Source organism: Triplophysa dalaica, chromosome 21 (genome assembly GCF_015846415.1).
Source record: "Triplophysa dalaica isolate WHDGS20190420 chromosome 21, ASM1584641v1, whole genome shotgun sequence".
Lineage (NCBI taxonomy): Eukaryota > Metazoa > Chordata > Actinopteri > Cypriniformes > Nemacheilidae > Triplophysa > Triplophysa dalaica.
In genome coordinates this window covers 2408155-2435832 of record NC_079562.1, presented here as the reverse complement: position 1 = coordinate 2435832, position 27678 = coordinate 2408155, and the positions used below count along the sequence as shown (strand labels likewise).

At 38.1% G+C, this 27678-nt stretch overlaps 1 long non-coding RNA gene across 1 annotated transcript; it reads left to right on the top strand.

Moving 5' to 3' along the window:
* Window positions 1-12473: 12473 nt before the first annotated feature.
* On the top strand, window positions 12474-17693 carry LOC130410382 (uncharacterized). Its single transcript, XR_008905004.1, has 2 exons — window positions 12474-16832; window positions 16938-17693. It is a non-coding gene; the product is annotated as an uncharacterized LOC130410382 (long non-coding RNA).
* The last annotated feature ends 9985 nt before the right edge of the window (window positions 17694-27678 follow it).

Here is a 27678-nt window from a genome sequence, read left to right as displayed (position 1 = left end):
AAACGAGACGATGGGGTAAATTTCAGCCCACGATGATGGATGTCGAGGGGAAAGGGGTGAAACCTCTACTATTCTGGAACTATTCTGGTGAGAAGGGGAGTTACTACTAAAACTATTTGCTCCAGATAAGGAGCAAGGTAGCATTTTTAAACAAGCTATTAGGACAGAATGAGCTTTCTGTACATGAGCCTAGCAGATGAGGTTGGGGCTGCGCTGCACCCTAGTGGCCATTAACAGATGACAGTTTTATTGCTTGTCTTCTTTAAATGTAAAGTTTCACTTTTGGTTAAAAATTAACACAAAATATTTATTGTGAAAGGACATAAAAACCTTGCCCCGATTCTATAAATATTATTTATAATTTGAGCTCTCGGGGATAATTTGGGCAGAATTTGATGTAATTTGACTTCAATTACATAAAATAAGCTCATGAAGTAACTTGCAATGTCATGTTTTAAACAGAGATGGTGATGAAAAAGAAAACATTACAGATGGTCCAATAAAAAGAAAGACAGACATTTTATGCCAAATTAAACTTAAAGGAGTTGTTCACTTTCAAAATAAATTTTCATGATAATTTACTCACCCCCATGTCATCCAAGATGTATATATTTATCTTAATACGTATTTGTTTCTTTAGTCGAAAATAAATTAATGTTTTTGATGAAAACATTGCAGGATTTTCCTCCATATACCCTTGTCGACTTCGATGGACTCCAAACGGTTGAAGGTCAAAATTACAGTTTCAGTGCAGCTTCAAAGGGCTTTAAACCATACCAGACTACGAATAAGTGTCTCATCTAGTGAACGATCGGTCATTTAATAAAAAATTACAAATGTACTATGTAATTATCAAAAACCTTACTTTCTTTTTGACTACAGAAACAAATACATACACATCTTGGATGATGACATTTATTTTAAAGGTGAACTACTCCTTTAAGTGTTCATTTTTTTTAATAAGAATGCAAATAAGCCAAGTATGATATGACTATCATTTATTTATTAGCCTATAAACATTTGACTGATACTTTTTTAAACTGATCTGACAATACTGATAACAAACATAGTTCTTAGTTGAAATAATATGGCCAGTGATGGGTCATTAAAATCACATTCAGAATCACAAACAAGCGATTTTAAACACAATTTTTAGTGCATTAAGGCGGCGTGTGCACACACTTCACTTCTCTCAGTAAACAACAGCCTTGTCAACAGCCAACGATAACCAGAGGCCCATAATCCATTTTATATGTTTGACATTCAAGTGTTTTCTTGTCTCTTGAAAATGGATCTTAAAATTATGGCATCGGCAGGGAGTCTGGCTTGAAAGTATAGCGTGTGCACCAAACACATTAGCCATGCTTGAACTCTGCTTGTTTTTTTCTTCCTTTCCTTTGGTTTGTGTTGTTGCCAATCCATCTGTGTGAGCACCCCCTCCTGTTAAGAGTAATGACTGAATGAGTGTTTGGCTTTCTGTCGCCCGGAGCCAGTCGGCAACGTGGTTCCATTACTGCCGTGTTTTGTGGGGCAGAACTTTAAGAGTCAACTTCCTACGAATAAAATGAACGAATGAACACCCAGTAGCGTTCCATTATGTGGCTATTAGATGACATTAGTCTTGTATAGTAACACTGGTAACAATTAGTAGATTTAATTAGATCATAATTCTCATACAAGTTTCATTACTGTTGCATTGGTTCATATTTAAAACCTCACTGATCATGTTAAAATGTTGAACTGTTTCCCAATAATTTAACTTAATAAACTAGAGGGTTGATTAATTGCAATCTCTTAAATTCTAAATTTAAAGAAGTTCCTCCAATAGTCTCTAGGGGGCAGCATTTTCCTACTTCTTCAGCACAGTGTTTGGATTATTCATTGCATAAAAAGAGAGAGAAAGAAAGACAGAGAGTCTGTACAAAATGACAGTAGTAATTTTTAGAATTGGCTAGGGATAAAGTTTGCACAGTCTGTGGAGGTTAACCTTTGAAATGCCCCATTTCCCAGAGCTGAGAAGCAAGACGGCTTTCGCAGATCACAATAATTTTACGGCAAAAGCCAGTCAGTCGGCAGCTGCTCATTTTGACAAATGAGAGAGACGAGAGTTTAATTAAGCATTTCATTACTGTGCTCTCACAAAAGAGACAATGCTTATGAAATATGGGCTGTATTGGATGATGTAGAGATGTTTCGATAATTGCTGTCTGTTATCAGATAAAATATGAATAACATAAAAGTTAGTTATTTCTAAAATGACACGCATTGAAAGTTTTTACATTGAAAGTTTTACATGTCTGGCATATTCATGTCTAAATGATCAACCCTCATTGCTCATATTCGACTTTTGGCACCGTTCCGGACATGAACGAAACCTCATGAGAGGAGAAAATACTACGAACATACAATTCCCAGCGAGGTTCTTTTGCAAACCGTATGTTTCCTTTAAAAAGCAGCTCATCGGCTCACTTCCCTTTAAGACGCATGTTTCATAAACTAGATTTTGAAATGTTATTCAACGCCAGCAGAACCTACAGAGAATCTTCCGCAATACGCCTTCTGTGTGTCTGGGCTCACACGCTCACCCACACTCTCAAAACAGAACTCTTTACACTGAATGAAAGGAAGTTGAAATCCTATTAGCGCTCGTACTCTTCCCGTTCTGAGACTCGTCTGAGTTTAGTGCTGATAGCATGTCTGTGACCCCCGCACGACCCCGGTTGCATCATAAACCTGTTGGTGCTTGGACAACAGCGTGAAACGTAAAAAAGGTGCCCCTACGGCATCCACAGACAGTCCCGATACCCCAAGTTTCTATCCAGTGGGGCTTGTTTCGTCACACTTAAAAACCAAGCTGTGGTCTAGAGTCTCCCGCGTATAAATGGCAACCTGAGGCATTACAGCGGGAGTCATGAACTCTGTCTCACATCGGTATAAAGACACCGTGCTAACTCTTTTAAGCAGGTGAGGTTGAAATGAGGTTGTCAGACTTCTGCCTCCTCTCATCCTGTGTGACTCATGAGTGGGTAGGAGGCACTTCTGAGCCGGTGCCAGTCAAGAGAGGCATCGTGCCACTTGGTTGAGGCAGAAATGGGTCACAGAGAGCGTCTGCTGTGGAGATAAACCAGCATCACAGGCGTTCTTTGCTCACTTAAAAATCATTGCCGACTTATAAATATAAAACGTCTATTGTTCTAATATGTTACACCACAAATTCTGCACTAAAGTAAAACAAATGATGCGCTCAGTTATATCATACCAGATGTATGGGTTTCTCTAGACATATTTCAATCCACCATACTGTTTTCTATTAGTTGTTGCCTGATGCACTTTTTTGCATACTGTATGTAGTGAATGAATGAATACTATTAATAAAACATTTCTATGAACAACAAACCTGCACATGGATCTATTCTGACATTGCCATGACTACGAATAGCTTCTTTCTTTCTGGAATCTCCAAGTCATCTCATAATTAAAATGATAGTGACTCGACGTGAATACAGCATTAAACAACAGGTTTGTTCTTAAGCACTCTCTCCAGTTTATATAGGCGTGGACTAATAAGTGAACTTAACATTTATGATGCCTAATTTGGAACGCTCTAAAACTTGTTTCTAAGACAAAATTAAGTATCTAATTCAATAGCTAAGCACAAAGATATGTTGAATGAAATAATCTATGATGATATTTTATTTAAAGGTCCTCTGTGTTATTTTTTGGAGGATCTCTAGAGCTTGTTAATCAATGTCACGCCGCATTGAAAGTTGTGCCATCTTGGGAGGATGGCTGCCAGTGTGTTCAATTCAGTTTTTGTTTTTTCAAATTGATTAGGAATTAGGAAATATACTGTAACGATATATAAATACTTAATTATATAACTTATTAAGCTGTGTTAAAAACGGCAACAGCATTACGCCGAGTCATTCAGAAAAAGCTTGTGGTTCTTTCACTTTCGATTTCTCCATAAATCAAACAAAACAAGCAATGGTACATATCAAAAAAGAAATAGCAGTGGAGTATTATCCTCCCAAGATGGCGGCGCCACCGCAACATGTGGGGGTGACGTTAGCTTCACATTCTCTATTGACGGAAATGCAAAACTATGTCTTCAGAGGTGTATAAAGACTTATGAGATAAAGACGTAATGAACCGTTATGTTTTTGCTCCTTTAGAATGAGCTTTTTCAATCTACATACAGCGCGTGTCCCCCTATAATGGAATTCGCCATGTTGTTTCAACAGTAGCCCTAAACGGACAAACTTCTCCATAGAGCGCATTTTGTAAATATGTTATCTCCTTCGGGAAAGAAGCGTAACATGCCTACATGTTTGTCCTGTGTCAGTTGCAATAGCGCTTTGAAAGGAAGGGGGGAGATGTCGATGCATTTCGCAACCTCACCACAAGATGCCGCTAAAATCTCCACATTGCTCCTTTAAATAACGAACATAATTTTTTTAAATATCACCTTAGTCATCTTGTGTAACACATGGCACCACCATGTGTCCTATGGTGCGACAGCACTCATTCCTATGAATTCAAGTAAGTACATTCAACCTGGAATAATAAACACATCAAAGTGTGCCTAACTAGCACCTTCAACTCCTACTTTCAGTCATATTTAATTAATTACTTCCCTCCTTTCAAGATTTAAAGCTTATGGGTTTTGAGCAAATGAGCATGGGAAAGGAGCACGGGACGCCCGACTGCAAGCTAAAGGCGAAAGAGGGTCACATCGCAACTTGCATATTAATCTGCAGGGAAGCCGTATTGATTATCTAAGAATATCAAAGCTTTTCTCACCGCTCATGTTCACTGAACACTGACTAGCATACACACTGACAAAACACAGGTTGGAAAGAACATCTGTGGCGGCCCACAGTAATCATACAGTAAACAGCTGTGAACGGCTATCTCAAAACTCACTGGAGAGGAGCGCGCTCGCTACCAAAGGCATTTGGAAATTTGATTGCTGTCGGCTGGATTTGGACTGAAATATCGCTGGGATTTTTCCCATAATCCCTAATGCCTGAATACATGAGTGTTACGGATGTGTTTTGAATGTTTACTTGTTGTATTCAGAAAACACGCAAGGATACGAATGCAGTATTAAAAATCACAAAATCTAAATTTTTAAATTACTCACCTTCAAGTTGTTCCAAATCTGTATAAATGTCTTTGTTCTGATGAACACAGAGAAAGATATTTGGAAGAATGCCTTATAACCAGACAGATTTTGTCCCCCATTGAACCCCAAATTTTTTGAACTTCTGACTACCATTGTATTTTTTCCTACTATGGTAGTCAATGGGTGGCTAAATCAGTCTGAAATCATTCTTCCAAATATCTTTCTTTGTGTTCATCAGTAACATTTAACCGTAATAGAAATTAAACAGTAACATGAAGTCAAGAGGACATCACTTGACCAACATCTGACATTTCCATTAAATTACCATTTGGATGGAAATCCCATAACAGCTCAACTTATTTAGACAATATTATGCTGTTTATATATAACTGTCTTTATTTTTGACATAATTTCCCCAACAGGCATCTAAAACCAGGAACCATATTTCAGACCAGTTAGAACGAATCTGGCATTTAATGACGTTAGCAGTATTATTGTGTGCTATTTTTCAGCGCTGTAGGTTTTGTGCTTGATCTCGGTGCGGGCTGCATTAATCAAGCAGTCCGGAGAGAAACTGCTCACCTGCTTGCCGAAGTTTATCTTTAGCTAATTTCCTGGCGGGATGCCTGTCACGCTGTGTTTAAAACCTGGAACCGGTGTAAACAAAACAGGGCCAGGTTCTCAGGACTGTTCCTTCACTATAAACCTCTTTGGATAAACACACCTGTCTCAAATTTGCAAATAATTTCTTTTTGGCACCTGTGAGATATGTGAGCTGTTGTTTTGCACCAATTTAAACTTTATGTCCAAGAAACAGTACAGTGGGTGTGCTAAAACTGCAATCATGTATCCATATTTTTATGTATATGAAGAACATGTCTGGGACATATTTTACCAAAGACCAGTAAGATATTTTGCTTTGCAAAATTCAAGTCACGTTAATGTAATGTGAAAAAGGTAGAGTAGTATTTATTGTGCTTTATTACATTTATCCTGAATATAAAATAAATACACCTACCAAAAAAAAGAATTAGGGAATTTTAGAGTACAATGTGCTATCCAAAATTTCTAGTATGGAAACAGGCTTAAAGGTCCATTGTAATTTAGTGGCATCTAGTGGTTAGGTCGCAAATTGCAACCAATGGCTCACTCCACTGCGCCACTCTCTTTCGATGCACTGCGGTGGCTGACACAAAACTTCACGTTTTCGCTTTTTTGGCGATGTAGATAATGTGTTTACGAAACGTGCTCTGTAGAGAGGTTTGTCCGTTTAGGGCTTCCTTAGAAATAACATGGCAAATTTCATAAAAGCGGAACCAAGATGTACGTAGAAAGAAATAGCTCATTCTTAGGGAGTAAAAACATAACGCTTTCATTATGTAAGGTCTTATACAATTCTGAAGACATAGTTATGTATATTACATTGCATTTGTGTTAATAGATCTTCCAAAAAATTACACATTGTACCTTTAAGTATTCACAAGAGTAATAGAAAATAAACAGTAACATGAAGTCAAGAGGACATCACTTGACCAACATCTGACATTTCCATTAAATTACAGTACCATTTGGATGGAAATCCCATAACAGCTCAATTTTTTTAGACAATATTATGCTACGATGTGTAAAAAATTACACATTGTACCTTTAAGTATTCCCTCTTTTAAGGTGTAATACAGTATGTCCCGGACATGTTCTCACAAGATTCACCCTTATTTAAGGTTTTAGACTTGTATTGTAGACAGGGCTGTAGCCTGAAACATCTGCCACATTCATCGCGGGGCTTTAAACTAAAATTATTTGTCAATGATTTCAAGTCAAGCTTGTCTACAATGGCGAGTGCAATGCAAACAGGAAAAAAACATAATTATACATCGCCCTGTGATGAAAATAAGCATTTGTAATTAACAAGCAGCGCAGACGTCGCTCAAATGTGAGAAAGACAATGCAGCACGAGATGCTAGTTATGCATCTGTGAGAATAACTGCGGCTTCCAGGCACTATCGGCAGAAAAAGCTCGGCAGCTCGGGCCCAGAACGGCTCGCGGCAGCTGGAGCCAAACCCCACAGCTGACAGCTGGTTCGAGCGCAGGCGCGTCTACGTGACCCGGCTAGTTCCAGCTCGGCTGACAAGGATGTACACAGAGAGAAACGCAAAGACAATATGGTATTCAAATACCCATCATAGAAGAGAGAAGCGGAATAGCCGGGTTTGGGTGGAAAATCTGATTTTCTTTTGGAAAACACAAGGAAATGATATTTACATATCAATATGAACAATCGTCATTGTTTGATTGCATACTTTTTATTGTATCGTATTATTCTAGAGTCATCAAAGAAAGCAGCAATCACATCATCCATACCCCCAAAACACTCCCCCCTCACCCCAGGACAAACCCACCTGACAGTCTCTTTGCTGTAGGTGTACCTTTGTTTCTCAAAGCATTAAATTATTGAACAAAAGGGGGAATTGATCTATCTTTAAGAATGTGCCAGTGAAAAACATTGTCAGACCTAAATTAGACAACACTGCTCTGAATATCATATTAGTCGTCTTATACGTGTTATTAATTCACAGCGATGCAGTAGGTGACAAAATGTTTTTTCCAGACCACAGGATGTAGTTTTGTTCTTTGCCCTCAATTATCTGGTTATTCCATAACACTGCGGGTGTTTTGAATATATTATAAGATAATTCGCCTCGCAAAATCTAGCTTTAACAAACAACCCACCGCGTCTCGGAATGATGAGGTCTTCGTAGCAGATGGCTGCACTGCAAGCCACTTACTTGAAAAAGGACAGTTCTGTCACACACTGGGGTACGAAAGAAAAGACTGCGGAAACTCGAAAACATTTGTACAGGACACTCGGATCAATGATCCAGTATGTGGATTGGTGGCCAGGGATCTAGGCTGGTAAGTCAAAGGTTGTTATTAATAGTTGTTGGTACTTAAAGTGATAGTTCATCCAAAAATTTAAATTCTGTCATCCTTTATTCACCATCATGTCATTTCAAGAAGAAATTTCACAGAACTGACCAATGTTGGTAACAGCGCCGGCACCCATTCACTTCTATAGTATGGACAAAAATCTAATGCAAGGTAATGGGTGCCAGTTAAAGCGGAGGTAACGCACACAGTTTCCGCCATTTATTAATCTTGAACAACTGTAGAGTAGTACTGCATACTTCATATCTTTGAGAACTATTTAGTTTGATCACATTTATTAAAGATAGATACAGAAGTACGATTATTTACGAAAGCTGTCGAGCTGTCTGAAAGCGTGCAGAAGTGTTGTCAAAGGTCCAGGTACTTCGGGTCCAAGTCGGTACCTATGAATAAAAAGTAGGCTGTACCTAATTCTCACAACCGGGTATTGCAGGTTTTGTGCCGAATATGTGAATCCCTGAAAGATTGCGACTCCCCTAATTGAAACTGCTAGGGCATTAGCTTATTCTAACCCCTCGCTGACACCAAATCTTAACACCTAATGTTAGTGAGAAATGGGCGAGTCAAAATTTGGCAGGAGTCATTTTTCGACTCCACACCGACCGGAAACTTTTAATAGATGCAATAAAACGTGATGAGCGGATTAGCGCGTCTACGATATACAAAGGATGTGCACAGCTGTGCACAGAAATACTTCAGATTTAAGCAATATCAAGAAGAAAACGAAGTTGTGTGGTGAAAGGAGGAAACATCTAGATTTATATGAACGAGTTGAAGCGGTAAGTTTCGGATTCTGTTAGCGGTTGCATTATGAATGTTAAAGTAAACGTCCCTGTTTGTGTGTTAATTTCTTAGCATCAATGCTAATCCAGTCAAGTGTCCTTATTAACTATTTAATTCTTTTGCAAAAGGTTAAAATAAATGGGAGGACTTACAGTAGACCTACTTATTTTACATATCAGAAATCTATGTGCTAGAAAACAATCGATGTGTGAGTATGCTGTTAAAATCAATAAGTCTGAAAAAATATATTCTTGGATAGATTAAACCTATTAAAAGCCAAATTTAAACCAAAGAGAAATCTATCTGTTGCATTTATTATTTTTATATACAGTTAACTTAATGTAAGTAATCATATATAAATGTGTATTTGGTATTTATTAAATTTGTCTGTTACAGCAGTCGAATTTGGATGATGTTCATCAGCATTATAAAGCTTTGTATACAAAATGGCATTGCTTTTTATAGGTTTTTATCAACAATGAGGCTTATTAATAAAATTGTGTTTCAATTATGTAATGGTGTTTTGCTTTGGTACCGAAATTGGTACCGAGAACCGTGGAACATTACTTGTATTGGCACCGACTAAATTTTGGTACCGTGACAACACTAGCGTGCAGTTGTGGGAAATCAAATCTTTAGCACACAATACATCATCGCATTATCCCTGCATTAGTGTCTGTATATCTGTCAAAGATATGATACTACTAACTTTTCAAATCTACTGAACAGTCCTTTTTTAGAAGTGCTCACTGTAAAACTTTCCACCTTATTTAAACTCAGCTTGGTTTATAGATAACCTGCTAAAATTGTATTACAACGTATGGCAAGAATTCAGATTAGAGCTCAATTTCTGCAATATACATGAAATAAACAGCAAATGGAGCATGTATTAAACCGCACCTGATATCTGTGGCCTCCACGTGACCCTGTTCTCTTAACATCTCTGTCTGTCTATTCCGCTAACCACATTTTTGACTTCAATGCTCCAAGCTTTGTTTTTGCTCCTGACCCATGGTCCAGTCTTTGATCACGGTTCTGCCCTGAAGGCAGCCTGCCAATGCCCAACTCATCCTCACCTCCAAAAGCACAGAAAAACCGACCAGCATTTCAACCAGGTTTAACAAAACAAGTTTATTCTCTTTTGACTCAACCTGCCCTCTAAAGAAAAGAATGGATGGAAAGACGAACAGAAGGGAATAGAGAGCAAAGACCCATCAACCCCTGTCGGACGTGAGTAAATTTGAGGTAGTCAAGGAGCGGTCTTCAGTAAGCCATAATTTCTCTCATGCTCGAATGGAGACTGACTTCAGCTGCCCTTCCTCCCGGCTCAGATAAACAGAGAAAAGACAGAAAAAGCGAGAGAAAGACAAACTGCTAGGTCACCAAAGGTCCGGTATGACTTGATCTAAGAGGGCGTCCAACTGTGATAATCACCGTTTCCATCGCAGCCCCGGCTGGCTGTGGCCAGCTTAACACAACCTCGGACCAGCAGATGGATGGTTGAACAGCACACTGATTACGCACGAGAGTAAGAAAGAGAAAAGAGAGAAAGAGAAGCTCTATAAATATTGAGAGCGAGCTAACCATCAAAGATGTTTTGTTAAAGCAGGTCAAAACAATTGCCATGACTTGCCAAGTCTTCGACATGCTTTGTGTCATGTTCGTCACCACATAAAAAGGCCATTTAAGGACGGTCATTTCTGCATAACAATTAAAGAGTTTATTTAATTTTTTGATTTAAAAGAATCTATGTTACTTGTCAAAGAAAGCAGAACAACCGTTTCCCGTACCCAAGACACGTACGAACAAACCCACTCTTTATCTGCTTTATAACAGCTCTGAATTGGACACATCTGATCAGATTTTACATCAGAGTAAGTCTACAAAGTGTTTATCTGAATACGTGTCGCTGCATTGAAGGGAGCTCCCGCATAAAGAGACGGACAGAAGGGTCCTCCCGACCCTCGCTCCATTAGAGGCGACTCTGCACTTTGTTAATGGAAGAATGAATGTTTGGACAATTAAACTTCATCGGCCACTTCAGATGTTACCGTGCTAGTCGCTACAAGGTGGGAAAGGTCAGCAATTTTCCGAAGCGGTCAACCCACACTAATCTGTTTTTGAGGAGTCAATTCCAGGGACGCGAGCTTCACTACACATGGGGAACATTATAAACATCACTGAAAATCTCTGAGGCAGTCACCTTCATTTCAGGGGTTAGGCTGCTTTATCATTTCAAAAACTGACAAAAGAATCTCGACATTTTGTATTTCTAAACCTTCTAAAGACGCTATTTTGTATGCAGTACTTACTGTTGCATTATGTGTAAAGAGTTTGGTCCCAAAATAAGATGTTGAGATGACAAAAATCATGTTTTCTTTGTGTTTTATTACATTAGTTAGCTGCATTTTTGTAGTTATTATGGCATAAATCAGTTTGATTGACACTAATTGGGATGCACAATAAAAAAATTATATTTTTGAAAAATCTTAAAATGAAAAAAAATTAAATCTCGCTTTGGAAGCAAACTCTTCATATATTTTTCCGAATGAAATGCACTTAAAGTATAATGTTTGATAAAGTTTCGTAAAGAATGGCCATCGCAACTTTTTCTGACATTTTGTCACAGAATAAAATGATGTTTTTAAAAAAGCCTCTGGCAAATGCAAAAATATACATGACCTACGTAGATGTCCACTGACGTCACTTCCCCCACAGAACACTCCCCTCATTCAAAACACCTTTTAGTCGTTTAGTTCACATTTAACCGAAATCTGGATTAACTTTCATGCATCACGTCAGTGCCATGTTGACGTAAATTAGCATTAAAATTCAAAAACATTAAACGCAAATACAAATGTTTCAAAGCAATTTACCTGATAAATGTGTGATTACGTGATTTACGGCGGAATCCAAAAAAAATAGGGCGATACAAAACCTGCACGCCAGAAGCTCTCCTCCGTCACCTACCCGGGACGTTGCCTTGACAACCTGTTGCCTTTACATTATTAAACTTTTTTTTTAATGTTTCGTTAAAAATGGCGATATTTGAATGTCTAAGCGATTAAATTACTTTAACTCAAAAATGGTGGAATGATTAAATTCATTTTTGTCAGACTTTGGATGTCGTTCACGTGATGCGGAAGAATTGGCGCGGTTGCACATGCTCGGAGTGTGATTTTTTATTTTAAATTCTGGTTTATTCATGTACATTTCGATAAAGATAAAAGCCAAAACATATAAATTACACGATTTCGTTTGTTTTGAGTGTAATCTTATCTGCATTGTAAGCACAGTTTTTGTGCATTGCTTTAAATGTCAACTTTACGACGCAGTAATTTTTTACTGTCAGCGCACAGTGTGAGTGAGTTAAACTACTTAGGTAGGGATATTATTTCTGCTAACTTTATTTGAAGGGTGTGACATTAAAGTCAGGCGTGTAATTTAAACCTTCCCTTCCTATTAAATTAATAATATGCTTATGGTGTAGATCTTAAAACTCGCCCTTTAATTTAACAATGACATTATAATAACCAAGACACATTTCCACAGGTCTTATAAGAAGCAAATATTTTATGTACCAACACAGTCTGGAATACTATTCCTCACCTGGTTTGGATGAAAAAAAGACAGCCGGCTTTTGAGATGTCAAGGAGTGACCTTGAACCACCTCTGCTAACTGTTAAAGAGTGACAGTCTGCCTTGCCCTTCTCCGTGCAATAGAGATTTTCACTCAGCTTTTTTCTTCAAACACTTGACCTCTGACTCTCACTCAAACCAAGCTGGGAGCCAGAGCTTCTTTTATTATGACATTGAGAGAGTTACACGGCAAAAACCTCTAGGGTCCAAATCATTAGCATGTTTTTGAAAATATGTTTTTATGAACGTGTTCTTTTATCGACCGACACCTGGGAAAAGCCATTTGTAGCATCCAGCGCTCTATGATGACCACTATTCAAGCTTAATTGAATCGAATCTCTATTCATCTTAATTAAATAAAAAAATGAGGATGTGGAAATATATATACTGTATATATATGCAGGTTTGTGCAGGCCCGGCTTTTGCAAGCAAACGGTCACGCTGTAAATATTTATCGTGCATCATTGTGTTACTGCGGCGATAACAGACATCAGTCCTCAAGAGTTACCTTGGAAATGTCTCTCTGCTATTAAACTGGATGTGCTATCATTCAGCTTCCCAGTTCTACACGTGCCTGTTTAACTAACACTATGTGCCACATTAAGGCCTTGTGAGAAATTCGCACAAAAAGCTGTGGCACTTAATTGTGAATGTGTGTTCAAACCGTTCAATACTAACTCAAGTAGCCATATCCCCAAACCCATCTCCAGATTGTCGATTTGTGGTCAGGTGCTTTTGAGTATCTGAAATATCGGTTTTGTTCCGAGCGCTGACGAGTATATTATTCACGTAGGATACGTCGTAATTGTAAACACATAGCAGACAAAACAAGAGAATGTTGAGGAACGTGAAAATATGCTTCCAACAATTATTAATCAACAGTGAGACGTCTTCAGAGTGGATCTGATAAATTGCACATAGCGTTAGGCTAAAAACGGCAAAGCTTCGAGTTGCTACAACAACTTGCGATAAAAGGACAATTACGCGACGGAACGAAGGTACGCGCGTGTTAATTTGCCACATTCATAAGCACAAATAAATGTGACCCGTTCGTGAAATCAGTTTGAAGAGGGCGACACTTCAATTTTGATTGCCTCATTCATAATGTCCCGCTCGAACGATTTCGATCTTCATTACGCCGGGAGACAGCAGTTTGCTTAACGATAATGACGGAGCACGAAAGCTCAGCTCAATCAGGAGCCAACTCCTGCCACAACTTCCACAGCCGAGAGGGTTCAACCAGCTGCCTCAGGTGTTGCGGTACGGAGATCTTAACCCTCTGGCCTCCCCGCGGAATACATTGACTGTGGGAGACAATCAGTCGTTCGTACAGCCGCCTCTCATTACATAGCTGAGCGCGTACGCTTAAAGCCAGCCACGTGTCATTTGTAAATGGTTTGAACTGAAGCGTTGGAAAGTTTAGCGCCATCTCGGGACAGCTGCTTTGTGGATGCGAGGAACGCAGCTTGGAGTCCTCTAAAACTGGAAGGAGAAGAAAACAAATTATGCAGCTGGATGATACTCACAAGAGTGTGGAAATAGCTTGGGAGAACGAGCGCTGCTTAAGGACGACTTGAAGCAAAGCTTGTGTCTATTTTTGTGTTATATAACGCTCTCCATAATGACATGTCATTTCCCTCAAATGTCACATACTGCTAAATACCAATAGGAAATAGCACGTTGTAAACTAAACACATGTTTAAAGAAAACTTCGCCTCAAGTAAATACATCAACACAGGAAAGAAATCTAATGAGTTTTCTTTTATAGATAGCAGTGACATTGACATTTTGATTTGTCTATCCTAATAATGTAAGTGACTCGGAAACACGCTTTATTTCCACATAATGTGGGTTTGTTGGTCATATCTTGGTACCTGGGATACATTTACAAATTTTTTATTCACTCACTTTTTGATTTGGTGGTTTAACATGTGGCCCAACGGGATGAAAAGACGTCCATCCGATGCATGCTGAAGATCTGGGTATTTTTTGAATACTTGTTTTTGCATACTATGTAGCGAAATAGCCAGTTTTGTATGCATGGATGGACAACAGTAAGTGTGTCCTATGGTGAAATAAAAAAAAAGATGATAGTTAAATTAAATCTCTCTGAGATTGTTAAATGATATTTACATTCATGCAATTGGCAGACGCTTTTATTCAAAACGACTTGCATTGCATTATGCTTCACATTGGTGAGTGCAATCCCCTGTGATCGAACCCACAACCTTGCGTTGTTGACGCAATGCTCTCACCACTGAGCTACAGGAAAGCCATATAGAATATAAATTATAATATAAAATAATATATAATTAACAGCTTGTTTTCAGAATTTTGCTATGTCGAACCATAGGACATGCATAATTTAACACTACCCAAGTGATAAAATAATACTTTACAAAGTTCAAAACAAACATAAAACTGACATGACAACGAACCTTATATATCACACAGTGTTGTTACTGTAGATGCTAAAGGCATCAGATGTCAAAACTCAAAGATGTTATCACAGGTTACACCATTACTGCTAATATTATAAAATCGGGTATGTGCTAAAAACACTCGCTCAATTAACAGCCCATATTAAATAGTAAAACACACATATTTTGGGTCCTCGTCGTGTTGTTACATCTCAATCCATTTTCCTTTTTCATTTAAAAAAGGCCAGCCATCTGGCTGCTATAGTGTTTCTGGCAATAACTTGTTTGGCACATATTCAGCCGTTTATCACATTAAGACACTCCGTGGAAAAATCTCTTTAATAACATATTTATGGATTGAAGAGGAACAAGTGAAAAACGTGTAAAACTATCTTTCACTCAGATAAAACAACAGGGGGCTGAAAGAGCGAGAAGATGTAATTATGGTGAATCCGCTTCCAATATACTCCAAATCATGGTTATGGCGCTAATAAGCTGTCGGGGGTGCCAACAAAGCTGTTATGCGGCGGACTTTTCAAAATAATGGGTTGCTTGGATACACTTTAGAGGAATCATACAAATAGAAGAGGAAAGACTGTGAATATCATTAATAAAACATAACCGCCCAGTACACAGACGCAAAAAGCTGTAAAACAGAACCTAAGGGAAACAACGTTGAATAAAGACAGCTAGAGCAAAAACTCTGAAGACTTAAGTTAAAGTATCAATGTTTTACCAAAAATTGTTATGGAGACTTTGTTTTTTAGGAAATAAATGAGATGAATTGCTCAACACATGAAGAGTATGAAGGTGTAAAATGTAGATTGAAGAGGTAAAATTATCTGAATTGAGGTCAATTTGACTAAATTCAAATTGAGAATTTCAGTAATATTGACTTTTGATTGCAGACTTGAAATTCCAAGCTCAGTTTGAGATATTCTTGAGATCTCTCCTGAAACTCTAACGGACACATTTGGGAGATTTCTGGGTCAGTTTGTACCCGAAAATACACGGTAGGCTTTGATAAAAGTTTCCATTTGTACACCATTGAATCTCATTACGAGAAATGGTTGAGATTTCATAAAAATATCATAAGTTGTGTATTATTGTATATTGTATTTTGGTTGTGGGTTTTTTTAATATGATCAACCGTAAAAGTTGCACATATTTTCAACAGCAGTATTGCATATTATCACACATTACCAAAATGAAAAGCCAATGCAGCTAATATATTCCCATGTATTGCAATAGTCTAACAAACATTCAGTCTCCTCTCGGAGTTGTTTTAAACATATGTATGGATGCTGGATCTGTAAAGTCCTTGGTGTGATGACTGCACACATCCAAGGTTGCTGTGATCTCCTTAAATGTAAGCTGTCAAGCATTCTCCGTCCAGCCTCACCGCTGCTGCGCTTTTGTCTCTGTTGTGAAGGTCAACCTATGTCTCAGACAGACCCATCTTGAATAAAAACATCTGTGAAAAAGCACGCTGAAAGTTTAAAGCGAAAGCTCGCCAAAAAACGAAGGTACCGTCATTATTTATTCATACTCGTATCATTCCAAACTCGGGTGCTCAATCTTCGCCTAGAACGGAGAATCTGAAATATCTTGATGCAGTTTTTTCCCATACATTTGAGAGCTGTATGCATTTTTATGGTGTTTTACATAAATGAGGGCTCCATAAACATCCTTCTGTGAAGAAAGAGAGCAATGCCACACAAGTGAGGGTGAGTAAATCTCAGACATGGAGCAAACTCCTCCTTGGAAGAGTGCATTGCGCACCGTACCGTTACTCTGCTCAAGCAGATCAAAGAGCAGAAGCTCACTTTTGTTTTCTATGTGTGTAGGAACACCAGACGTCCTTCCCCTGACACCTTCACCGTCTCATTTGGAAAACTATTAATATGACAGAGAGGTGAGAGTCGCCCACAACAAGCAAACATACAGCGCCGCTTGATTTATATCCAGTGCCAACACTCTTTATTATACTGTCAATACATTACCCGTTGTCTATTTACAGCTGTCAGGTCTGAATACACAAGACAGGGCAAGCAGAGAATAAATGCGTCTGCGCTGAGTGAGAAAGGCCTCCGGTGATGAGAGCCGTGATGGACAGAGTGGTAATTGTGCGCTGGACCGGATGCCTTCCTTCATCCTGGCGTGTGATGGGCACTCTTTCCTCAGGATCTCTCTGCGTCCCGAGCTGATGTTTACCCTGCTCCGAGCTTGCTTTGCATGTCGATCTGAGGGGGGAGTAGATTGCGTGTCAAGTGCTCTCCCGGGCTAAACTATCATTTCAAAGTGTTATCACACGATCCGACTCTCAAGGGCCCGGCATAAGGAGACGCTGGAAGAGTCTGCCAGACGCAGAAGTGACACAGTGGTGCACTAAAAATGATGCAAATGAGGGCAGGTAACATTGCAGTAGACTACGGTGTTACTCAACTCTTACGTAACTTTGGTAGAGACAGAGTTTAGGAGAGCAGATGTCTTTTTTAAGGATTTTGTCACTTTTTCAGAATGGAAAGAAAACAAGAAATGATTGGAGGTTTATTTCTTGCATCAGCCCCACAGCTCTGTGTATTTTGACACACATGCTCTAAGTTGATGTACGTGTTATTAAACACACGATTTAGTAAAAATCGTGTTTTATTATTAAGAAGATTATTATATTATTATTGTATGTGTTTGGATTAAAATGATCATTTTTGTTTCATTCTGTGAACTGCTTTTAATATTTCTCCCATATGTCAAATAAAACGATTGTTTCAGTTTGCATTCATTTGCAGAAAATATAAACTGGAGAAACAGGTCAAAATAACAGAAACGATGCTCTGTACTGTTCAGACCTCAAATACTGCAAAAACACAATTGTTTGTGTGATAAACTGGATTTGAATCACAGTTTTCATGTGTCTGGTCATGCTGTCAGTCGTTCACATTGCTACTTGATGACTTTATGTCACTCCTGAGGTTCGATTTTGTTGAAATTCAACAGCAACTGGATTGGAATCTCTTAGTTTCTTCTGTGGCTGCATATATTATATATAAAACATTGGCATAATGTTTATAATGTATTTATAATTTACTATGCACAAATCATCATCCGTTAGTCCAAATAAAAGAATAACCTCAAAGAATAACCACTTTAAACATATGTACGCCACTGAGATGCTTAAATACATGATCAGTCCCAACCAAACTTAAGTGTGGAATAAAAACTCCTATAAGAGTGCAAAAACCCTCCCCTACTATATTCCTCGGCTTCACTTGCACTGTAACTAAATCACCTCAGAGGATTTATGTTTTTGTGTGTATTTATGCCTATGTATATGGCTTTGGCTGCGTTTAACTGTTTATATTTTATTTCTAATAACTTTATAATTGTGTTTTTTATAATTGTTTACCTTTAAACAGTGACAAAAAAGTTCTATTCTATCCTGTTGTTAAAGCGTATAACAAACCTTCAAAAAGATGAGCTGCTCTTATCGCAGCGCCTTCGAAACCATAAGATTCGCCTAAAATACATCAAATAAATAATTAAATAAAACGGTCAAACAACTAATGGATTATATTCTATTGCTAATGGCAGTATAAACCCAATGATGGACATTCAGGGTCAAAGTGCAACAGGTCAGAAGTCAGTAAGTTGTGTTTTAAATAATTATGTGCTGCTAATTGGATCACCCCTGAATAGGGCAAATGTGAGCAAATTAATTTTGTAGTCCAGGAGTCATTTCAAGGACATTCCAGCAGGGACATCTGGTGGTCCCAGCAGCAGGCTTGAGCCCGTGTGTCTTCATCACAGCATGCTAATATCAGCCAGGTCTGTTTCTTACCATAAAACACTTCTGTTTATTTTCAACGTTATGTTCAACGTCATTTATTCATCCTGCATGACTTTCTTTCTTCTGCAGAACACAAAAGATATTTCAAAGAACGTTGGTAACCAAAAACACTGCCCCCCATTGACTTGAACACAAAACCACTGAGACATTTCTCAACATAACTTATTTTGTGTTTCCCAAGTCAAACAGGTTTGAGATTGAAGAAATGATAAAGGAATTAGGTGAATATCCTTTAAAGATTCTTAGCTGATAAATGTGCAGCTCGTGATGTGTTTCCATCTCCCTCTGAGCACTTCTACCTCACACGCGTCTCCTCTTCTGCCTCTATCTACATAAGCAATCAAATCAAGCGTCGGTTCTTCAATTTTGCCGTACTATATGCAGACGGGGCACTGCAGAAATCGTTTCTGTTTTTCCCTCTTGTTGTCATCTCATTCGTTTAACTCTCTGCTTGAAGGAAGTAACTGGAGAACAATCTGAAACTTAGATTGTTAGAAGAAAAAGCAGGTCATGTTGACTTTTTAAATACATCCAGAAGTGAGGTTCTACAAAATATGTGTTTGCAGATCGAAGAACACTTTTAACCAAAATAAATTCCGGTATATTTGTGAGCATGTGCATTTCCTGGGACCCATGATCCTGGCATTGCCAAGATCTACCAGTTGAGTTAAAGGAAAGTTAATGCACTTTTGTCTGCAATTTTTTTTTATAAGAGTTGAATGTTTACAGAAATGCAGAAGATTGGATTTTTTGTTCTAATACACTGGATGAATGCTCTTCATCTTCTGGTCGATCAGCACTGTGAACGTCACCAACAGAAAACTGGCATGAATCACCCTGTCGGGCGTCTAAATTCATAGCTGTTTGCTTCCGTGACCGTGCCGAGGCTTGAATGGTGAAGGCTGAGGAGAAAGCTGTCTTATGAATGAAACATTGAGGCTAATGAATCGAAGCGCTCTACTTCAGCTGGCTCACACGGACACAAACACGCTTCTCGCACGACATAATAGGCACGAGCGGTGCATCTATATTTGATGCTGAATACAGTAGCATATTTTGTGTTGTGAGGGAGGAGGGGCTGCGTTTAGAAGACCAGTTGATGAAGTGATGTCGTCTGGTGGTTTCCGTGCATAAAACGGCACGGAATGATGTGCGTGCAGCTCCGGGCGGCCCATGAGGACATGATGCCGTGCCTCAGCCTGCGTGACTTGGCTTTAACGAAACATAGAGACCAAAAGAAGACATTAGAATTCTCAAAAACTACCTCTGAGCAAACTTGAACTTTCTGAATTAATTAAGAAATTTATACGAGGGTCTATTGATTAACAATTTCGCTTTAGGTTCTGATTCAGCTGTTGAACAAAAACAAACCATCAGATCAATTCTTACGGATTATAATGGGTTAGTGGCTAAATGGGAATTGTATTGGTTTTAATGGAAACTGTGATGATCTCTGTGGGTTTCCACTGGTGTGCTGTTGCTGGGATGTAATGATGTATTGAAACTAATATAACACAATCCTGGAATAAGGCCGAAAAACACACTTGTACACAAAACGTTTTTATTTTATATAATTTATACTGTATATTAAATGTATAAAGCAATAAAAAATGCTAATATAAATAGTAAATCATAATATATAACAGTTTGTATATACTGTGCGTATTATAGCCTACTAAAAAAATAAAAGTAAACCACAGAAACGCACGCGCGCACACACCGGCGAGATAAGCGTGTTTGCACAAAAGAAAGGTCATTCAAGATCTCATTCATTATATTTACTGAAGTGTTTGAGCATTACCTGAAATCTCAAGGGGTATAGACCTACTTCAGCGCGTAGCTCTTGCAGCACCGTTTTTTTGCTATTGAAATAAATAATGCCTCAAATTACATGGGTAATAGAGGAGATGTGTGCTATTCCATTTGTAAGTGATGAGAATGATGATTTCGCCCAGTGGGGAAAAAATCAACTAACCAAATTACAACTGAAGGAGAGACCAGCGCCATCTAGGGGTCAGACCTCGACTAGCTACACCTATCCATTTTAGAGGGGTAAGATGGCGTGAGTACGTGTTTTTATGTGTCTTGTGTGTGTTATATGTTGCCCATGCATGTATTAGACACGTAAAATTAAAAAAATGAGAGTGTGGTAACAAAAGATGCATTCTATCTAAAAGCGAATGATCACCCAGACCTGCCTGAAGCGCCTCTTGTAACCACACCCCCACAAATCTACGTCAGATTGTGGTATGATTTGACCAAGACCGCCCAAATGTATACGCAAGTAAGGTGGGCGCACGTGTCAGTACAATTGTTGTGGAACCTCATGTTCCAAATATGGAAAGAGGCATTACATTTCTGTCACACGCTTGCAGTTTTAAACCAATCACTACACACTGTCGTTTTGGGGTTTTCAAGGTGAGAAAGTTTTAAGGTTCATACTCATACTAATTTTAACCCAAACAGTGTTGACGTAAAGCGATTCGCTTTCCTCCGCCGAGTTGTTGAACTTTTATTTGCCTTCAGAAAGCGGAAGATGTTATCAGACGTAATGCTCCGATGCAAAACACCCGGGAGGAATGAGGCTGGTCTGTAGGAAAGTGTGAGAAGTTCAGGCAGCGAACACGTGCGCCCAGAGGATGGGCTGGAGGAGAAAACCAGGCTAGGGCATAACACAGGCTCCGGGGCTTTGGAGATCAATGCACATAAATTCTGTGCTCTATTTCCAGACGTGTTTTCGCTCTTCCTCATCGGGGTGCTTAATGAGAGCCGGATTGAAATGTGCTGATTCCCTGCGATTTATTTTTGGCATGGCCATTCATTTGCATAGAGTAATCAGACCGGTAATCAGTCTTGCTTGGATGTTGTCCACGCAAGCATGACAGTACAGGTGGCGAAGTGCACGTGAAATTTAGTAGACAAATCATATTTGTTGCAGTTTGAGAATATGCATCTGGAGTGTTTTGGGTCACTTCTCAGAAATACGTAAAACAACACTTAAAGTGATAGTTCACCCAAAAAAGAAAATTCTGTCTTCATTTACTCCTCTTGTCATTCCAAACCTGTATCACTTTCTTTGTGAAGATATTTTGAAGAATGTTGTTATCCGGCACCCATTCACTTGCATTGGTTCTGTTTCTATACAATCAGTGCTGTTTGATTACCAATCTTCTTGTGTGTTCTGCGAAAGAAAGAAAGTCATAAAGGTTGGAAATAACTAAAGGGTGAGTAAATGATGACAGAAATTTCAGTTTTTGGGTGAACTGTCCCTTTAAGTATACTTGACAATCTACTTTAAGAAAATAATATTTTGCCTTTACATGTTCATGTTCGTTTCATTGAGATAAACTCCAAAAATCTGTATAACTATACGTTCAATTGTAGTTGCAGTATAGGCCTAAATAAAAATCAGTTTTACACTAGTTTGTTCAGTCAACTATTGTTCGTAGTATTGAGTACTACTAGTATCAGTACAAATACATTAATAGTTGTATATTGATGTTATATCACATCATAATGTACATTTTAAATTGAGTTGCAGTTTACTTATAGGACACATTTTGTGTAGAAACAGGTGAACTTTTTATAGATTTACATTAAAGTAGGCACCCAAGTCATATCTGAAGATCACAATAACAAACATCTGAGGGTGTATTCAACCAACACCCTCACAAATAGGTACCCAGAACACATATAACAACATAGCAATACCTCTGGCCTTATGCACCTCTCTGCTTTGAAAAATCTAAAAATCATATTTTCTGTTTGATTTCGAAAATTGGAAACTTGTAGGATTCCCCTCAGAGTCTCCCGCATCCATTCATCTGAATCACAGAAGTGTTGGAAGGAGGAGAGGAACATTGTGTCTGGGGGAAAATTCCCACTACTGTGTCTGTACACACGCTGCTGCCCCTACAACACCAGTGGGGAGCGACGGCATGCTGGGTAAACAAACCATGGGCGAGATCAAGGCGTTAACTAGGACAGTTGTGAGCTTTTCAAATATCCACGTTGCTTTCTAAACATACAGCCTCGAAGGAGAACACACTGATCTGAAAGAGACATCTCATCTCGGCAGAATATGATATATGTGAACACAGTTATGCTGAGGGTGGAGAAAGATGTCTGTAAACTGTATCAGCCTCTTGCAAATGGTGCAAAATTTTATTATTATTACTATATTTTAAGAAAGCGACCATCATACTGATGACTAAGAGATGGCCACATGAGAATGTTGGCAAGCATATGTTTCTGCTGTCAAAAACTACTTTTGCATGTGAAAAGATGATGAATAAAGATAAATATAATTTATAATTTCTGCAAGAAATATAAATAATTATATTTATATTATTATTATCGATAATAATATATTTTTACTATTTTTATTATTATAAACATAAATTGTTGTATTTATATTAGTAATGCATCATTATTATATTAAATATTATATTATAATGTATTATATTTAATACATATTTATAATTAATTAATGATAGATAATTGAATAAATAAACATTATTATTTATCCTTACGTGAAAGCACATTTTTAGATTTCTTACAGACAATTTTTGTACAGTTAGTATTGCTAATACATATTTCATGAAATATTTGATACACACACTAGCTTAATAGTGCTATTAATATGAGGTACGATTACAAACTTACAGAGAGCTTTTTTCAGTTGGTTTCAAAAATGTACATTATATTGAAAAAATGTGCAATAATATTTTTTTTATATATATTGTGCATATTTCCTCATTTAATTTTGTTACTAATATATTTATGTGTATTTAAAGTATTAAAGGCTGCTTTGCAACAACGCAAAAAGGTAAAAGCTCAAAAAAACTATTAAAATAAAGTTGAATTTATGAAGCATAACATATAATTACCTTTATTTTGCTTTTAATTCCATTTCTTTTCTTCTTGACTTGAACACAGAGAAGCAGCACAGCTCGCTCCTGCATTATATTTTGTCTCGTATCAGCAGGTACGATGTGTAGAGCTTTATTGGAAGGCTTTTACGTCTAACTGCAGACAAGCAATAACTTTTACTCCTCTTCATAAGGAATATTATCTCAGACTATTTGCTGATGCCGAGAAACTGCGCATGGGATCAATAAAATAAATGTTGAGGCTTTTTTGTGCTATCTGTTGAATTACTGCCATCAGCTTCTGAGTCCATGCTATTTGTTTTGCTTGCGTAGACAATGCATCCCGTAACAATAAATAATGTATAGTGACACAAATTATAATGTTCAAATCTCCAAACATAATGCAAATAAACAACACAATTGGGAAGCACAATCATTATTTGGCAATTGCCCCCTAAAGGATATCCTAGGTATTGCACATCACTTATTAAATTGCTCCTTTTCAAAGTTCAGGCCCAAATGCAGAGAACCCCAAAACATTTTCAGCCTCATTGTGTGAATCTCTTCTCGGTAATAAACCCCAAAGTTGAATCATCGGTCAGGCTTTACTGTGACTAACAGGGTTTAATCCAGGCCAGAAACAGCATGGAAGCCTCTGATTCAGCATTCACTTCATTCCATTTGCATTTTCCGGCCCTTAAAACATCTTATCTTCAGAATTAGGGCTTCATTTCTTCTCTGTCTGCTTGATATCTCCAGAGGCGTGATAATTTGCAGAGCAGGATTGTATCAGATCCATGCAAATAAGGATCATCGGTGACAGACTTTGCTTTAAACATCAAAGGGAAAGTTGGAGCGGCGCGGGTGCACGCACAGGCCAGAGCGCCAAAGGTTGCATTGAAATCACACCGATTTGCATATATGGTAATGAGGGCACTATTACAATGTATAAGTAGCTGGTGGATTTCGGCTCTCGGGGTGGGGACATCCTTATTCGACTTGTTCAGGTAATTAGGCCGGTCGCGTGGCTCTCTTTCATTCTTTATGTATGAGTGTGATATGATTCATGTTACGGCCATGAGATTCATTAGGGGAATTAAAACCTGCTTTACATACAGCAAAAGTTTATAAAGATATAGCTGCAGCTCATAAATGTTTCGTTTTCATCTTCCTGGCTTGAAATCATTTCTGGAACATTAGCCTGAAGCATTTATTGTTGCCACGGAAATGCACGCTGGAATCGAGTCATATGAACCCAATTTTAATCACTTTTCTATGCGGACACTTTAAAACATGCACATAAACACTCATCAATGTTTCATCATGCAGGGTTTTGTATTAATCACACGTCTCACAAATGTTCGGGAAACTACGGACACTCACATTGAAACGTATTTGTCATTCACTCAGATTGCAAATTTATGTGACTTTGACAACCGAGTTGCTTTTAAAATGTGCAAAAACCCCTCGGATTCTCAATGCTGTATCATGTATTGTTGAACTTACATTAGATATCTCACTCTCACGTCATTCCACAGTTGTATGACTGACTATCCTCTACAAAACACAAAAGAAGATATTTTGAAGAATGTGGGCATCCATATAACATCATTCCCAATTGACTTCCATTGTATGAACACAAAACCACAGGCAATTCTCAAAGTATCTTCTCTTGTGTTCTGCAGATGGTGAATAAATGATGAAAGACTCTGTCTCTTTAAGAAGGACCCTAAGATATGTGAATCTTTACCTCAGACTCAACACACATCTGTTGCACAATCCTCTCATAATATCTTGTATTTTGTAGTGTAGTAAGACAGCACGCTGTTGTAAAGTGTGTTGCGTGACCTCACGGCGTCCCATCTGACTGTGTTCACTCAACGGTGACTGAGAGGAGTGATGCTGGACGAGCATCTGAACACATCTACAGTTTACATGAGTGAAACTCTTATCTCCAACAGACTGAAGCTGTGAAGGGCGAGTCTGAATTTAAGGCTTCTCGTTTTTCAGGTGTGTGGGACAGAATATTTGATATGTGACAGGAGAATATAGTGCATCTGTCTGTATGTCTGTTAGGATATGCAAAGCAATGTTGGGAATGATAAAGAAAGATTTTCCATTTTTGTGCGAACTATCCCTTTAAGTTGACATTCATTTCACCCCAAAATGAAAATTCTTTCATCATTCATTCACCCTCATGTCAATTTTAACCTGTGTGACTATCTTTTTTTCTGCAGAACGCAAAAGTAGATATTTCGAAGAACGTTGGTAACCAAACAATTGACTTCCATTGTAGGAACACAAAACCACTGAGACGTTTCTCAAAATATCTCATTTTGTGTTCCACAGAATAAAGAGTCATATACAGTCTGTCAATGTTGTGCACATACTGATTCTGTGTGTACGTTCACTTGCAATGAATTCTGGGTATAATCCGCTTCAAGGTGACATTTGTGCATGAATGGCTTTCTCTTGTCATGCAGAGAACCATCCAAATGGGCACGTTATATTTTTGGCAAACAGAAACAAAACCCTTCCAAACATTTTATCTCCTGATAGATGACCACTTTCATAAAGTGGCGATGGAAGCTGACAGTCTCTTGATATAGCCTGTGCAGCGTAGTCGTGAATACGTTTTAAGACATTAAATTCATGCTTTAATGTTAAAGTAATGAGGAAACCCCTCGGAGGAGAGCGTTAAAGCCCAGGATGTAAAAGCAATTGCTGGGCTGTCAATGGCTCACGGTTTGGATGGAAGCGAGTGAGGCGTTCACAAACAGAGAGATGGGACGGAATACTTGTGTGTCACATCATAGAAACAAGATCTTTTTCAAAAAAAAAGGATGAATAAACACAATGGATTTATAGATTTTTTACATGTGACACACCCTGGTACCGTAGGTGGCGATGTACACCTAAACATGTTGGTTGCGACGGATAATCACATTTATCACTTTTCATTGAAATTATTGTACGTGTTTACGTGCGCGTGCGTGTTACTTGCAGTTGATGTGTTTTGTCAATATAGTCTGTTTTTTTAACTCAAAACTAAACTTAATTCATGGAAATTCTTTCAAATTTTACTGTGGTTGTTTTGTATGTTATTTTGTTGAATTCCCTAAATTATTTGTGTTCACAATTTTCATTTTTATAAAAAATCATTTACCACCGGAAGCGATCGTGCCGCCATCTTGGTGTCATCAACTGACTGAGAGCGCTGTTGACTCACAGTCAAAAAGACGGTCTAAAATAATGCGCTTTTCAGCTTATTAGGCGCACGAGTCCACATGTGTGTGTAAATTAACTGTTATGTTTTTTACAATGTTTATGTTTATTGTGGGCATAATTGCGGGGTATAGAAATAAATGTAAAGAAGGCGAGTGTGTATTGCACATGGTTGTAACGGCACACCTGTACATGTTTAGAAATAAAACTTTACGACTCGAACATATACAGCCTGTATTTATTAGAATTCACAATAAGCACATTTGTCATGTGTTGAGGTGTCTCGTGAGTCTGCTGAGCTGATATCTACGCTACTGTAATGAAAATGGACCTAACTCACTCTATATCTAATAAGACGGGAAAATACCCGACTTTAAATATTTAACCGTTCACATGTATTACATTACAATATATTTGCGTTGTAAGAATGTAGAGTGAGACTTTAGATATAAAAACGGGGACGAGTAAGTACTAGTGTACGTGATAACTCCCTATTAATATATTATAACGTGTGGGCATACCAACATGGCGGCGCGGTAGCTTCAGTGTATTGACGTCATGAGCAATCCAGTCATTTATAGAGATCAGCGATTATAACTCCAAAAAAATCCTTCGCTGTGATTGGGTGAATTGACAGACAAGTGCTTTGAAGGCAGTGATTGGTTGTGTAATTTCCCCAGAGAGAAACAAATGTTTATTGATATTAACATATCTGAATTATGTAGAACTCATTCAATAAACATTGTGTTAAATAGATTAACAATCAGATTGTTTTATTTTATATTCAGAACACCCTGTCAGTGGTTGTAAAAGGAAGT